This window comes from Petaurus breviceps, unplaced genomic scaffold, assembly GCF_028583685.1.
Source record: "Petaurus breviceps papuanus isolate PSGF00001 unplaced genomic scaffold, PetGlider_PUasm1.0 186, whole genome shotgun sequence".
In the NCBI taxonomy this organism is placed as follows: Eukaryota; Metazoa; Chordata; class Mammalia; order Diprotodontia; family Petauridae; genus Petaurus; species Petaurus breviceps.
This window is the reverse complement of record NW_027185798.1, coordinates 32,053,819-32,069,480: the sequence shown is the minus strand read 5'-3', so window position 1 is coordinate 32,069,480 and position 15,662 is coordinate 32,053,819. Positions and strand designations below refer to the sequence as shown.

The 15,662-nt window shown below is 38.6% G+C and overlaps 2 protein-coding genes across 2 annotated transcripts in view; one reads left to right on the top strand and one right to left on the bottom strand.

Moving 5' to 3' along the window:
* The window catches only part of HORMAD1 (HORMA domain containing 1), a 36,303-nt gene extending 35,987 nt beyond the window's left edge, over positions 1-316 (bottom strand). The window contains exon 1 of the mRNA XM_069090072.1: positions 111-316. The gene's annotated coding sequence lies outside the window, so the exon portion shown is untranslated. The remainder of the gene's footprint in view (positions 1-110) is intronic.
* BNIPL (BCL2 interacting protein like) overlaps positions 1-15,662 on the top strand; it is a 479,949-nt gene that overhangs the window by 124,848 nt on the left and 339,439 nt on the right. The window lies entirely within an intron of this gene.

Genomic DNA, 15,662 nt, shown 5'->3' with positions numbered 1-15,662 from the left:
CAGGGCACATGGAGGCGTTGTGTCTCCAGTCCCCGGGCCTCGGGGGTGTGTGGTTTGTACAATTTTTTCTTCCCTCCCTTCCCCCCCCCCCGGGGTGGCCCGGACGCAACCTGCTCCTGCAAAAACTTGTCCAAGGCCCTTTTTGTTGGTTTTTTAAATATTTGGTCTTTCTGGCCAAGACTCGAAGGATTCCGCCTGGGTGACTGCGGGGGTGGGGGAATAGCGGGGTAAATACATATTTTACAGAAGGCCTTCGACCGGGGACTCGCGACGTAGGACCACAACTCCTCAGGCGCCTGCGGGTTCTGCACACTGCGCACGTGCCAACTTGGCCAGGCCCCACCCCCAGCAGTTAACGCCCAGGGCGCGAGAACCCAGCGGGCCAATCCCGAGGCCGCTTTCCTGGCACAACGAGCCCAGCGCGCAGCCTGCCGGGAAAGCGCCGCGTAGTAATTCTCAGGCCCGGGGAAATGCCCCCATTGCTCGAAGCCGCCTCCCTCGTGCTGTGCGGCCTGCTCTCTCCACTTCAAACGCGCTTCAGCTCCGTTCGCCCCGCGCGGCCCTGGAGCGGCCGGGGACCTAAGCGCAGTGGCGGCGGCCTCTCGACGGTTTCCGTCGCTGCTCTAGAAGCTGGAGCTCGTGCTTTTCCTTTTTGTGCCGTCCTGCTCCCGACGATCGAGGGCCCGAAGGGGCCCGTGGCCCTGGGGTCCGCAGAGTGGCGTTGTGCGCGTTAGGGCTGCTTTCTTTTACAGCCGATTTTGCACTGTGTGCCATTCCTCCCCAGTCGTGCCGGCTCCTTCCGGGCAGTGGCTGGCTGGCTTGTTCTGTTTGAAGCCCCAGAGCTCAGCTATGAAACACTTTATTTTTTTAAAGTAAGCCTTTTCCCGGTGGAAGTCATCAGTGCCAATCTGGCCTGATAATCAGTGAATTTAATAATCAGCCTTTGAAGATGAGAAAGATAAAGATGAATTAATTTATCCATCTCAAACTGATTTTCTTCATAACTTATATTTTTCAACATATGTGATTTCTTAAGTCTTTTTCCTTTATGAGTACATAATGCAATTTCTTAACTACAATTTTGTAGTTAAGTAGGATTAACAACTTCTTGTAAAATGTAGGTGTATACTTAAAACGTTTTTTAAAAGGAAAGACTTAAGTCCTTAGTGTGCTTCCTTCAGTGGAAAAAAGAGCTAGAGTGTTTAGTATTGCATTTCCTCATTAAAATGATCATCATAAAATACATTGTCAGGACAGTGAGAGAAATATAGAAGAGAGACAAGTAAGCTGTTCTGTGTAGATATGCCTTTAGTTTCATTTCCTCTGAATTGCATAATAATAAAAAACTGTCATGAGATTGGTCATAAAAACCGAAAGACTGAAAAACAAATGGAACCAGTATCTTAGACATTGGAGAGGTCAAACTATTTAGTACAAGAACTTTTGAAAAAAATAGCAGTTTTTCAGAACATAAGGTTAAGTTTACACTAGTATATGCCATAATGAATTCCACATGCATGTATGATCTAAATATAAAAGATCACATCATTTAAATGTTAAAGGAGAAGGTACCTTTTAGATCTATGATTAGAAATTTAATTTTCAGCTGGACAAGCAATAGAGGCTATTCAAAATTAAAATTAAAATTTTGGTTACATAAAATTAACCTTTTGCTTGAACAAAATCAAAATGTATATAGAATAAGAGAAAATTCACATGGGAAAAAATCTTTGCATAAAATATTTCTGATAAAATTCTGATACCCAAGATATATGGGGGTTTGGCATAAATATATAAGCTGAAGAGCTCTTTTCCAAAAGATATTTGATCAAAAAGGGCATGAATAGTTTTTAAAAGAAGTGTAAACTATCAATAACCACATGAAAAAATTCTCCTAGTAATAAAATACAAATTAAAACAACACTCAGTTTCAACTCACGGTCATCAAACTGATAGTGTTCATAAAAGATGGAAAAAGTAGTTAAAGGATGTTTGGGAAGATTGTTGGTAGATCTATCAACTGGTACCATTTTGGGGGGCTGGGGGAAATGTAGAATTATGTGAGAAAGCCACCAAATAATTCATACCCTTTGACCTATATCAATCATGTAATTCAAAGGGAAAGATACCCATATATGCCAAAAATGTTGAGAGCATCACTTTTCGTGGTAGCAAAAACTGAAAAAGAAAGTGGATTGCTGTGATTTGGGGAATGATTGAACAAACTGTGGTATGTAAATATAATGGAATATATTTGTTCAAAGAACTACAGATAGAAGAAATATAAGAAGATTTTTATGAACTGCTGCTTAGTAAAGGAAATAGAACTGAAGGACAATATACATAATGACTGCAATAATATAAAAAAATGCAACTATAAAGCAGCCAGATTAAGTGCAATAATGAATCTTGGTCCTGGATAACAGATGATGAAACACATTTCTTAGTTCTTTTGGAGAGGTGTGAGATTACAGGGATAGAATGTGAAGTAAGCAGTCACACATAGTTGCTGTATCAGTTTTGCTTAATTCTTTTTTGCAATTATTAGGGAGGATTTACTGGGGTGTGAAAGATATAAAAGGAAATGACTGAGGTATATATAAACAAAAGGTAGCAATAAAACTTTAAAAGAAATCATTGTCTTTATATAAGCCAATCAGGAACCTTCTCTCTATGACAGATCATTTGAACTTTGCTTGAAGTGTAGGTAACAGGAAACTCACTACCTAAAAGGAAGCCTATTTAATTTTGGATAGTCTTAACTGTGATAAAGTTCTTTCTCTTGCATCCCTTTAACTTTCACCTGCTTTCTAATTCTGCCCTCTACAGTTGAAGAGATTAAGTCTATTCCAGATTCCCTTTTCCAATATTCCCTATTCCAGATGACAGTTTTTCAGATAATCAGAGGCAGTGATCATACTTCCACTAAGTCTATTCTTTTGCAAGCTAACATTTTAATAACTAAAGAATTAAGTTTATGCAAGTGTCTGTGTTTATGTATTTTTACATATTTAATTAAATCTAATGACATTACACTTAGTTCCAGCAATACTAGAAGAAAAAGCAAGTTATTCTCCTTTATATTCCATTAATAATTATTAAAGTTTACAAGGTACTTCCTGTGAGGTAGGCCCATCTTATGGAGGAGTGAACTAAGACTGAGTGAGAGGTTAAGTGACTTTCTAAGGGTCTTACAGCTGATAAGTGACAAATTTAGGATGATTCTCTCTTTTATATACATATCTAACTATAATTTTGAGTATTAGTCCAAAGCAAACAATGATGATTATAAAAGTTATCATAAATAAGTTTTTTCTCATTGCTATTTCAGTAAATGACATAGTTCCCAAGAAAAATTGTGTTTTGTTATTCCATCAGATATAGCCAGAATTACTCATAAAACAAAAATATCATGGGATCTATAAATCATCGAATCACAGGATGAGGTTTTCAGCTATATTTGTGTATAATATACATATATCTCTATATGTGTATATATACATACAGATATCTGTATATGTGGTATATATTCATATATGGCAAGACCATATTGAATTTACAATGATTTGTTAAATGATGTAAGAATATTATTTACAAAGAAATAGTTTAATCATAAGAGAATGTAAAAATGTACCAGGCACTGAGTAAAAATTAATTCAACAGACATTTATTAAAATGCCTATTATGTATAGGTTGCTGGGATGGATGTTGGCAAAACAAACACAAAAAAGCTTGTTTTCTTCTCTTTCTCTCTATCCATATGACCCCAATCATAATTCAAGCCTTCACTGATAAAATAAAATCTTTCAACTGAACTATATTGCAGTATTCTTTTAATAGTTCTCCCCATCTCAAATCTTTCTTCTCTTTAAGCTATCCTCTGATTCAGCTGTCAAAGGAATTTTCTTAAAGAATAAGTATATGTTACCATTCAGTAAACAATGGCTTCCTATTATCCTCAGGGTCCTCTGGCCCTTTTAAAGCCCTTCATAAGCTGACCTCTTCCTGCCTTTCCAGAATTTCTATGATTTACTCCACTAAAACATACATTATAATTGAGTTGGACAAGCTTATTGGAACATGACACTTTATTTCTTATTTCTACATCTAATAATTCTAGCTAATAATAATGATAAAGCATTATGATAAGTGATTTATAAATATCTCTTTTGATCCTCAAAACAACCTTGGGAGATAGGTGCTGTTATCCCCACTTTATAGTTGAGGAAATGAGGTAGAGATTGTGATTTGCCCAAGGCCACACAGTTTAGTAAATGTTTGAGGCTGAATTTGAACTCAGGTCTTCAGGACTCCAAGCCCAATATTCTAGAATCTCAGTAGCACCTAGCTGTCTCACTAGGTTCTTATCACTGGCTGCCTCTCATGTGTGGATTGCTCTTCCCTCCTCGTCTTCATCTCTTAACTTCAAGTTTTAATTCAAATTCCACCTCTTACAGGAAGCCTTTCCTGATCCCTCCAGCTGCTAATGATTTCCCTCTGAGGTTTGAGGTACCTCTGTGTGTGTGTGCACAAGTGTGTACCTAGTGTATTATGTGTTGATTCCCTCAGAGTATGAACTCCTTGAGAGTAATGTCTGTTTACCTTTCTTTATGTCCTTAGCACAGTGCCTAGCACATAATGAAGTTTTAATAATAAATGCTTATTGACTAAGAAATGCTTTTTAAATTTTGATTGATTGAAAGAGTTCAGAATCCCTACCTCAATTTATTAAATATTACTCATTTAACAGATTGAAGACACTTATTTTCCCATAAGCAGATGCTCATATCTCTATCAGAATCTCTAATCTTTTAGGCTTGTGAATGTTAAAGTTACTGGCTATACTACTTATTAAAAAGAAGCCTAGAAAAAGAAAAAGTGAGATAAAGTGTTATTGACAGTGTTGAAGCTGTGAGAAAGATAACAGCCAAAGGTCTGCCTTGCCAGCTTCTCACTTGTTAGCATAGCCCTGCCATTAGAATCTTTGAAAGGAAAAAAAAAAGTTCTTTTTATCCTCTTTCTCTGTACCTGGCACAGTCCTTTTCTGTTAGGACAAGAAAAGAGTCTCTTCACAGATTCCTACACTGGGAATGGTAGTTAAACTGTCATTTCAAGGTTCTATAAGCTCTCTTAAAGACACAGTAACAGAACCAATAGAAAGAAAGAAGCTATTGAAGCCAGTGTTGAATGTCTCCCTGTTGCTAAAAGTTTTCGGTGCTCATTTTGGAGGGGGACATTAAATCCACTATAAGGTTAAATCTGATGCTCATATAATGCAAAATACCACTTGATTAGAATGCTTTCAACAAGGGGGAAAAAGCAATAAAACACAACCCTAGTGATAGTAATAATCAAATAGAATGATACCTTCCCAGCACTGAATTACCCACCAAAACGTACAAAACACTGGATATAATTCCTCAACAGGAGTTGCATGAGTAGCTCCCTTCTGTTTCTCCTGCCATATCATAAGTTAGCCTAGTCAGAGAGCAAATGATTTTCTTTTGTGACTTGTTTACTTTTCTATAGACACACATGCATATTTATATGTAGATGAATAAATAAAGCAAATATTTATTAAGTGCTTATATGCAAAGCACCGTGATAAGCACTGGGAATATAAATAGAAAAATAAGATAGTCCCTTCTCTCAAAGAGTTCACATTCTAATCAGGGAAAACCACACATATGGAAGATTTTTCACTGCAAGTTAAAAAGGTTCCATGGTCTTTAGGGTACAGCTCAAAAGCAGAAGGTAATGCCTGTTCTTTGATGCCATTTCAATAAAATTATATCAGTTTCTAAATGTTGAAATATTTGACGGTACCAAGGATTTTGGTGGCAAAAACTTTCTCTTCTGAGTCTTGAATAGATGTGTCTATGACCCTTGCAGACTCTCATGTCCTCATTCTTGAGACTGACACTTCTCTTTCACATAGCCCAAGATGGCATCAGCTCTCTTGGCTACCATATCACACTGTTGACTCATATTAAGCTTGCAGTCTGCTAGGCCTTCAGATCTTTTTTAAGACAAATCACGATCTGACCGTGCCTCCTCATCTTATGAATGTAAAACATTACATTTATCCCTACGGAATTTTACTTTATTGATCTTAACTCAGTGTTCTAATCTGTCAAGATCTTTTTGGATCCTGGCTGTCATCTGATACTGTCATCTACAAATTTTGTAGGGATGTTGTCTGTGCCCTTATCTAAATCACTGTAGACAAACAAAAAAGCAAACCCTTTTTTATTAGTCTTTACTTGACTCTCCATTCTCAATCCATTTTGAATGTTAGCACTCCTGCTACCATTTTTATAGGACCACATCATGATCTTGTAGCCATCATCTACCACTTGGTCTTTCTTTTATTATGTATACATTTCTTTTGTAACAATATGATCTGCTGCTGGGCCTAGGGCCTAGACTACTATACTCCTTCCCTTTCCACTATGGGGGGTCCCATCTGCTCTAGATCCACATACTTGATATGAACCAGGTTCAATCCTGGGAAAACCAGGCTTCTAATGAGGGGGTTTCGGCTTGTTAAATCTCACCCCAACAACCTATGATTTAACTAAATTTTAGCTCACGTCCAGGGTAAAAATTAAGAGAGAGATATTTCTTTCCTGCACAGAAAATAAATGCTAACAACAGGATATATTTGACATAAACAAAAATAAGAAGCAGTGCTGTCTACTATTATAGTTTTCTGGGAGTTTCAGACTTAGATATCTTCTAAACAAAGTTTTCTTTCACCTCAACTCTTCTCTTTTCTCCTCATGGTAGATATGTTTTGTTTTGTTTTTTTGTGGGGGGAAGGCAAGGCAAGTGGGGGTTAAGTGACTCGCTCAAGGTCACACAGCTAGTGTGTCAAGTGTCTGAGGCTGGATTTGAACTCAGGTCCTCGTGACTCCAAAGCCAGTGCTCTATTCACTGTGCCACCTAGCTGCCCCTTGGTAGATGTCTTCTGGAGAACCATGCCAGGTCTTGGGCTAGCTAATGCTACCAAAGCATTAGGGTAGTTGCTGAGGATGAGGATGAGGATTCTTCCCCTTACTTCAAGGCTGCTCTAACCAAAGGATACATGTCGACCATGCCTCTCAAATTCACAAGGTGGTTCCACATGTGAACATGCCCACTTTGGGATACATACTCATTCACCTGAGATCAGGAAAGGACAAATAAGGAAGAGAGGAGACCATTACAAGAATCAAGATCACCTGGGCAAGAAGTAGCCTTCAGCTTCCATGTGTCCATGGCAGCCATTCCTGCTAGTGTGTGGAGAAAAACATCCCCTCAACCTACCTGCAGCAGAAAAGCTACTTGCTACATAAATGAAGAATCCCAAGATGAAGGGCAGGGGGTGGAGCCATTTCCTTTTTAAAGATAGCTAGCTTCACCATTCCCAACAGACATTCAGTGCTGAGTCACCAGAAGTAGCCAGAGATTTTGTCATCCTTAAAACTCCCAAATACTGAGCTATCACGTGTGCTCAGCCAATACCAGGAAACACAATATTGCACTTCCCTTGCAGACCCCCTGGTTCTACATTTTAAAAAATTGCTAAATTTCCTGTGCATCTGCATTGGTCTCTTCGGATAAATCCTATTTTTCTTCCTCGTTGAAATTATTTCCCTCTGTTTCTTCAGAATTTCATTCTTGAACATCTGTCATCCCATCTGGACTAACTTCCCCTGAAGCACTTTTGTCCACGGTATCCTACCTATCTTTCCTCTAAACTGTTTGACATCTACTTTCCCAAATTCTAGGGTATGTAACAGACTATGGCCAGATTTCCTCTCTGAATCTATTGCAGTCTCTAGGGTTAAATGATCACTCCCCTCTAAGTTTCTCATCATTTTTATCCCAGCACCCAGTTTTTTCCCATTAGCAAGAATCAGATATCTCTTGTTGGTTTCTCTAGCTTTTGAAGGATGAAATTATCACCAAGTTAAGTGAAGAAGTCTTTAGGTGGTAGGATTTTGGCAGAGAGAGAGAGAGAGAAAATCTCCAACAGATGTCTGGTTTATTGAAGACCCTTGTCACCACTATCACTTTGGCTTTGGATCTGTTTCCCAAGTTATCGAGTTCTTTCTGTGTAGGTGTTCTGCAGTACACTCCAAAGGGTTGGGGGGGAACCTACTTCTGTTTGTCCCTTTGACTTTTACTAAAATACTTTCCGTCAGGCTTCCCCTCTCTGTTTCTTGCATTTTCTCACATGAGTATACTTTTTTCTTTTTGCACTTAATAGCATTTTATTTTTTCCCAATTACATGTAAAATTTCAACATTCATTTTTGTAAGATTTTGAGTTCCAAATTTTTCTCCCTCCATCCATTGTCCTACCCAAGACAACAAGCAATCTGATGAGAAAGAAAAAACAAAAAAAATGAAAAATACTGAGCTTTGATCTCCATCAGATTCCGTAGTTTTTCCTCTGAATATGGATAGCATTTTCTATCACAAGTCTTTTGGAATTGTCTTAGATCATTATATTGCTCTCTGGTGATCAGCTCTACAAATATCTGCTTTGGTACTGCTGACCAGGGAATAACTAACTACCACCACTACTCTTCTCCCTCTGACACATACTAGATGGGTCTCTCCTCTGATAGCTTCAGTGGCTTTATTTATATTATTCTTGTGAGGATAAGCAGCTTCCTTTTTAGAATATCCAGTCCTCTCTTTAGCAAGAGCTTCAAATCTGTTTTTAAGCTCTAATTGTTCGACTATCCTTTTCCTTGCCCTTCTTCTGTGTAACACTATCTTTTCATCATCCTGACTTGTAAGAGCCAATTCTCCCTTCCTCAACCTCAGAGCTGTTTATTTCCCAGGGAAACTAAACTTCTCTTTCCTTTCAAAATCCTTCATTCTTCCTAACAACCTGGAGTATGGAGAAACCTTTTTTTTTTTTCTCAAATTCCTTCACCTTCTCCTCCAGAAAAGAGATCAGCCTGCACTTGGAGCATGGTTAACAACTGCTTGGCAGTGGCAGAAGTAGAAACATTGCTCACTAAATGCAAGTTACTGCACAAATTCCCCTACTCTCCCTGAGGTTTGGATTTTTCATCCTTGTGAATGTTTATACCTCTGTTATAAGCATCTGTGTGGTTTATTGTGGTTTATCTGTGTGGAGAGCCAAGGAAGCCTGATTCAGGACTCAGACTATGTGCTCTATAGAAGGCCCTTCGCAACTCAGCTTTTTGTTAAGCTGGCTCCTTGGGTCTTTTGATATGGGTTATGTAGTTTGAGTTCTGAAACCAATAGGCTCTACCCCAAGATTTTAGTTATTGAGAGCCAAAAATTTGATTCAGCACTCAGGTATCTTTGGGTGGTCAGCTTTAAACCGTGATGTCTTTTGATGATTGTAGCTTTGGCTTTGAAGTCTGCAATCAATTGTATCCATTTATGCATTAGGAGGTACCTGAGGCCTAGATCAAAGGTTTTACCCTAAGACTTTAGTCTCCTAGATAACAAATCCTTCTGTGCTACTTCCAGGATATAACAGACTAAGGTAATGATAAAAATACTCAAGTCTTTTTCCTTTGTCTCATTTGCTCTATAAAAACCTTGTACTAAGAATCAATAAATGGGGTTCATGGTTCTTCCTTGAATACCCACATGGTCTGGGTCATTTCTTTTTCACATCTCAGATCATGCTTAGTGCTAGACACTGAGTAGCCCACGGCACATCTGTTTAAAACTTTTACAAATTACTTGATTCAAATTCCTTTCCTAGCTTCAACAACTACCTCCCCTTCATTCTGGCATTAGCCTCCTGTCTGTTTCACCAACTGTCCAACTGTTGCACTTATCTTTTCTTACTTAATCATGCCTTATCTTACCAACTACCTTTTCTTTATCCTCCTTGAGTCTGCCGTTTTAGGTTCTATTTCCTGATCCTCCTTAATCTTTGTACATCCTTCTTAATTGTTCTTGATTTTGCTGCTTTTATAACCCATAAATAGAATCTGGACTAGTATGTAGGCCTAGAGATTTTTCTTCACATTTTCCTCACTTTCTCCCAGATTTTGCCATATTTCTCTTTTCCAAATTCAATTCAGTTAATGTTTATAAGTACCTACTATGTGCTAGCCCCTTCTTGTCATGGTAAAGAAGTTTGTACAGAAATGGAGTAGCCTGAATAGTCAATAAAAGAGTGAGAAAAGGGGGGGCCAGGTAGCACAGTGAGTAAGAGCACGGCTCCAGTGTCGGGATGACCTGGGGATCGAATCCAGGCTCAGACACTTAGCACCCAACCAGAAACACCTGGCCATGTAACCTTGAGCAAGTTACTTAACCCCAATTGCTTTAAAAAATTACTTAAAAGTCCCACTCATTTCTATGAAGACTTACAACTTCATCTAGAAATAGCATCAAAAAAAGATGTCACATTCATCATAGAGGGATTAGAATGCTGAAGAAAAAATATCTAAAAATAATTGGAATAGGAGGCAAATTTGACCTTGGAGTACCAAATGAAGCATGGCAGAGACCAATATAGAGTTTTGTCAGGATAACTCACTGGTCATAGCAAACACCCAAAATGTGAATTGAAATCAGATTGATTATATACTTTGCGACCAAAGGTGGAGAAGCTCTATACAATCAGTGAAGACAAGACTTAGAGCTGGCTGTGGTTCAAATCATGAGCTTCTTATTGCAAAATTTAGACTTAAATGGAATAAAGTAGGGAAAAGACTATATAGGTATGACCTAAATAACATCCCTTATGAATATGAAGTGGAGGTAATGAATAGATTTAAGGAATTAGATCTGGTAGATAGAGTGCTTGAATTCTATGGTCAGAGGCTCACAACACTGCACAAGAGGCAGCAAAAAAAAAAAAACAAAGAAAAAGAAGAGTAAGAAAGCAAAATGGTTGATGAGGCTCTACAAATAGCTGAGGAAAGAAAGGGAAAGGTATATCCAGAATATATATATCTGAATGCAGAATTCCAGAGAATAGAAAAAGATAAAAAGGTTTTCTTTAAAAGAGCAATGCAAAGAAATAGAAAATAATAGAATGGGAAAGACAAGAGATCTCTTCAAGAAAATTAGAAATATCAAGGGAATATTTCATGAAAAACTGGGCATGATAAAAGACAAAAATAAAAATTTTAAGGATTTAACAGAAGTAGAAGAGATTAAGAAGTGGCATTAGTATACAGAAGAATTATGTGAGAAAGAACTTAATATCACTGATGATGTGGTTACTGTACAGCCAGACATCCTAGAGAATGAAGTCAAGTGGGCTTTAGGAAGCATTGCTAAACATGAGGCTGGTGGAGGTTATGGAATTTCAACTGAGCTATTTAAAATCCTAAAAAATGATGCTGTTAAAGTGTTGCCCTCAATGTGCCAGCAAATTTGGAAAACTCAATAATAGCCACTGGATTGGAAAAGATCACTTTATGCACATTGCCCTAAAGAAGGGCAATGCCAAAGAATGTTCAAATTACCAAACAATTGTGCTCATTTTGTACGTGAGCAAGGTTATGCTTAAGATTTTGCAAGCTAGGCTTCAGCAATATGTGAATTAAGAATTACCAGAAGAGCAGGTTGGTTTTTAAAGAGGCAGAGGAGCTAGAGACCAAATCACCAACATTCTCTGGATTATGGAGAAAGCAAGGGGGTTCTCCTTCTGCTCCATCAAGTATGCCAAAGCCTTTGAGTGGGTGCATCACAACAAAATGTCCTCAAAAAAAAGTCCTCAGAGATGGGAGTGCCAGTTCATCTTATTTGTCTCTTGAAGAGCCTGTGTGTGGGTCAATGAGAAGCAACAGTTGGAACCAATCATAGAACAACTGATTGATTTAAGACTGGGAGAGTAGCACAGCAAAGCTATATAGTGTTAGCTTATTTCTTTAACTTACATACAGAATGAAATGTGATACATTTGAAAATATATTTGAAAAATATATTGAAAATATATTTGAAAAAAATACATGTGAAATGCCAGGCTGGATGAATCAAAAGCCAGAATTAAGGCTGCTGGGAGAAATATCAACTATCTCGTATATGCAGATGATACCACTCTGATGGTAGAAAGCAAAGAAGAATGAAGCCTCTTGATCAGGATGAAAGAGGAAAGTGTAAAAGCTGGCTTGAAGCTAAACATAAAAAAAAAAACAACCTGAAATGTTAACTGGTTCCGTCACTTCCTAGCAGACAAAGGGAGAAAAAATGGAAGCAGTGTCAGATTTTACATTCCTGGGCTCAGAGATCACTGCAGATGGCAACGGCAGCCTTGAAATTAAAAGATACTCTTTGAAAGGAAAACTATGGCAAATTGGACATCATACTAAAAAGCTGAGATATCACATTGCTGACAAATGTCCATGTCATCAAAACTATGGTTTTTCCAGTAACAATGTATGGCTGTGAGAAAGCTGACCTCCACAAAATCAAAGCTTTTGAATTATGGTGCTGGAAAAGACTTTTGAGAGTCCCTTGGACAGCAAGGAGATCAAGTCAGTCAATACTTCAAGAAATTATTCAGGGTATTCTCTGGAAGGTCAAATACTGATGCTGAAGCTTAAATACTTTGTCCGCATAATGAGGAAGACAGGACTCATTGGAAAAGACCGTGATGTGGGGAAAGATTGAAGGCAAAAGGAGAAGGGAATGGCAGAGGATGAGATGGATAGACAGTGTGATGGAAACAATGGACATGAATTTGGATGCTCTTCAAGAGATGGTAGGTAGAAGATACAAGGGCAAGGAGTGCTGCAGTCCATGGGGTCATGAAGAGTTAGGCATGACTGAACAATAATTATGTGCCATCACAGTGCTAAGGTCACATAGTGCCTCTAGGCTCCACTCTCTATACACTGTGCCACCTAGCTGCCCAAGCACTGGGGATATAAATAAGAAAAAAGAAAAGACAGTTACTGCCTTCATGGAGATTACACAAAAAAGAAGCCGAAAATTGATAGTGGGGAGGAGGAGGGAGGCACTACAAGGGACCACCCAGACTAGGACCAGATGTTTTGGGGAGTTCAAATCAATCAGACTACTAATGGAAAATGGAGAGTTAACATGGAAAGTCTTGAGTCCTCTACAAAGGAACACTTTGAGGAAAAGTTTAATGTTCTACCCTCCAGTCAGAGAGGAGAGGCGGCTGAGGGAGTTAAGAATGCGTCAAGTATCAGAAGCTGAGTCAGTCTGCATGGGGATGAGATTTCATCACTTTATACCAGGGAAGACATGATATTGGAGGTAAGGGGAGCCAAAACCCCGAGAGCCACTTTCAACTTCTAACTTACTTCACTAGTCCCAACACCTCCAATTCACCTACATGATTTTATCCTTCTTATGTGGTTCAATTATTTCTGTCTTCTTCCACCAATTCTCTCATAACTTTGTCCCATGGAAGCCAGAGGTAGAATTTATATAGCATGCTATTTGTATAATACATTATCTACCTCACAAGGTCATTGTGAGAAAAGTATTTGCTAAACTGTAAAGTGCTATATGAATTTGGGCTTATTACTATCATTATGTTCTTGTTTCCTGTAAATTTCCTGGAATGAATATGAATACCTATCCTTCTTTTAATGGATGAGCCTAACTTAGATGAGTACCCTGGCAGTTCAGGTTTGGTTGGAATGAAGTGGAGTTTATTTAGTCACAACATAGAAAGAATATTCAACAAAGATACTGCAGAACTTAACTTGGTTAAATGGCCACTTACCTTCACATGGAATACATCTGGTCAACAGAGTATGTGTGGTGACCCTCAACCAGGTCTTAGGACATCCACCAATTCTGAAGGGTCTCCACTCTACTTGATTGGACCTTTTGATACCTAGGTGACCAGGAAGCTACCTAAATATGGCCAAAGGCCAGCAGAAAGCTGCATCAAGAAGGCATAGCTTGTCCCCTGGGATAATCACATAGAAGGACACTTTTGGCACCTTTTAAGGAAAAAACTAGTGTAACTCATTTGGCAGAGAGAGGGGAAACCTGTTTCATTATGTTCCTATAACATTTCTGTACCAAACAATTATTTCCAAGTCAACAAATCCAGGGACCTTTTATCATGTTTTCTTTTTCTCGACTCATACAGAATCTGACACTATTGACTACTTTATCCTTCTATATCTTTTTGTCTCCCTTGGCTTCTAGGAAAAACTTATTAGCTCTTAGGGATTGAATTATCATCTCTATGTTGATGATTCTTAAATGTGCTCATGCTGCCTTCACCTTTCTGCTTGACCGGCAGACTTTGAATCTCCAGTTGCTTATTGGACATCATGAACTATATGTCTCCTGTGTATTCTTTCCCTCTTCGTTTCCTCTTCCTGGCTTCCAGGGCTTCCTTCAAGTTCCAGCTAAAATTCCACCTTTTAGGAAAGGAAAAAAAACCCAAACCCTTCTTGACCTCCTTTAGTCCTAGTGCCTCCTCTCTGCTGATTATCTCCACTTTTCCCTGTGTACATCTTATTTGTACATGGTTTTTGGGTCTTTTTTGGCATGTTATCTCCCCGTTAGCCTGTGAACTCTTTGAAAGCAAGGCCTGTCTTTTGCATTTCTTTGTATTCCCAGTGCTTAGCACATAATACATATTTAATAAAGGTTTATTAACTGACTGAGACAACATTCTCCTAGTTCAGTTACCGTATCTTTAGCAGGTTTGTTTCCTTTCTCCCTCTCTTTTTTCTTTCTCTCTTTTTTCCTTCTTTCTTCCAATTTATTTATTTGTTTTTGACAAGCTCTCTCCTGGTTTTCCTATCTGTCTCACCACTTCTCAGTCTCTTTTGCTGGATCTTCATCCAGGTAGTGCCCCTTGAGGGTAGATGGTCCCCAAACCTCTGTCCTGGGCCTCCTTTTCTCTCTACTGTTTTGCTTGGTGAACTCATCAGCTCCCATGAAATCAATTATCTCTATGTAGATGTTTCTCCAATCTATTTATTCAGCTCTAACCTCTCTCCAGACTTCCAGTCTTGCATCTCCAACTGCCTATTTGACACCTCTAAGTGGATACCATGTAGACATCTTAAAATCAACATGTTTAAAAGTGAATTTATTGTATTTCCTCCCTCTTCCTAACTTTGCTATTACTGTCAGTGTCACCACCATCCTCCCAGGTAGCCAGGTTCACAACCAGGGTATCATCCTCAGTTCTTTATCCTCTTTCCCTTCCCCCCTCCCCATATGTAAACAGTTGCCAAGTCCTGTTGTTTCCACCTTCAGTAACATCTCTAGTATATGCTCTTCTTCTCATCGGACACTGCCAAACACCCTAGTATTTACACATATCACCTCACACGTGGACTATTGCAATAGCCTGCAAGTTGATCTCCCTGCCTCGGACCTCCCACTACCCTAGTTCAACCTCCATTCAGCTGTCAAATTCATTTTTTAAAAATGTTAACTTATTTTTAGTTTCCGCCATTCACTTCCATAAGATTTCGAGTTCCGAATTTTCTCTCCGTCTCTCCCTTCCACCCATTCCAAGATAGCATGCAGTCTGATACAGACTCTGTGTATACATTCATATTAAACATATTTTCACATTAGTTGTGTTGTAAAGAAGAACTAGAACCAATGGGAGAAACCACAAAAAAAGAGAGCAAATAGTCTGCTTCCATTTGCATTTAAACTTCATAGTTCTTTTTATGGGTGTAGATAGAATTTCCCATCATGAGTCTTTTA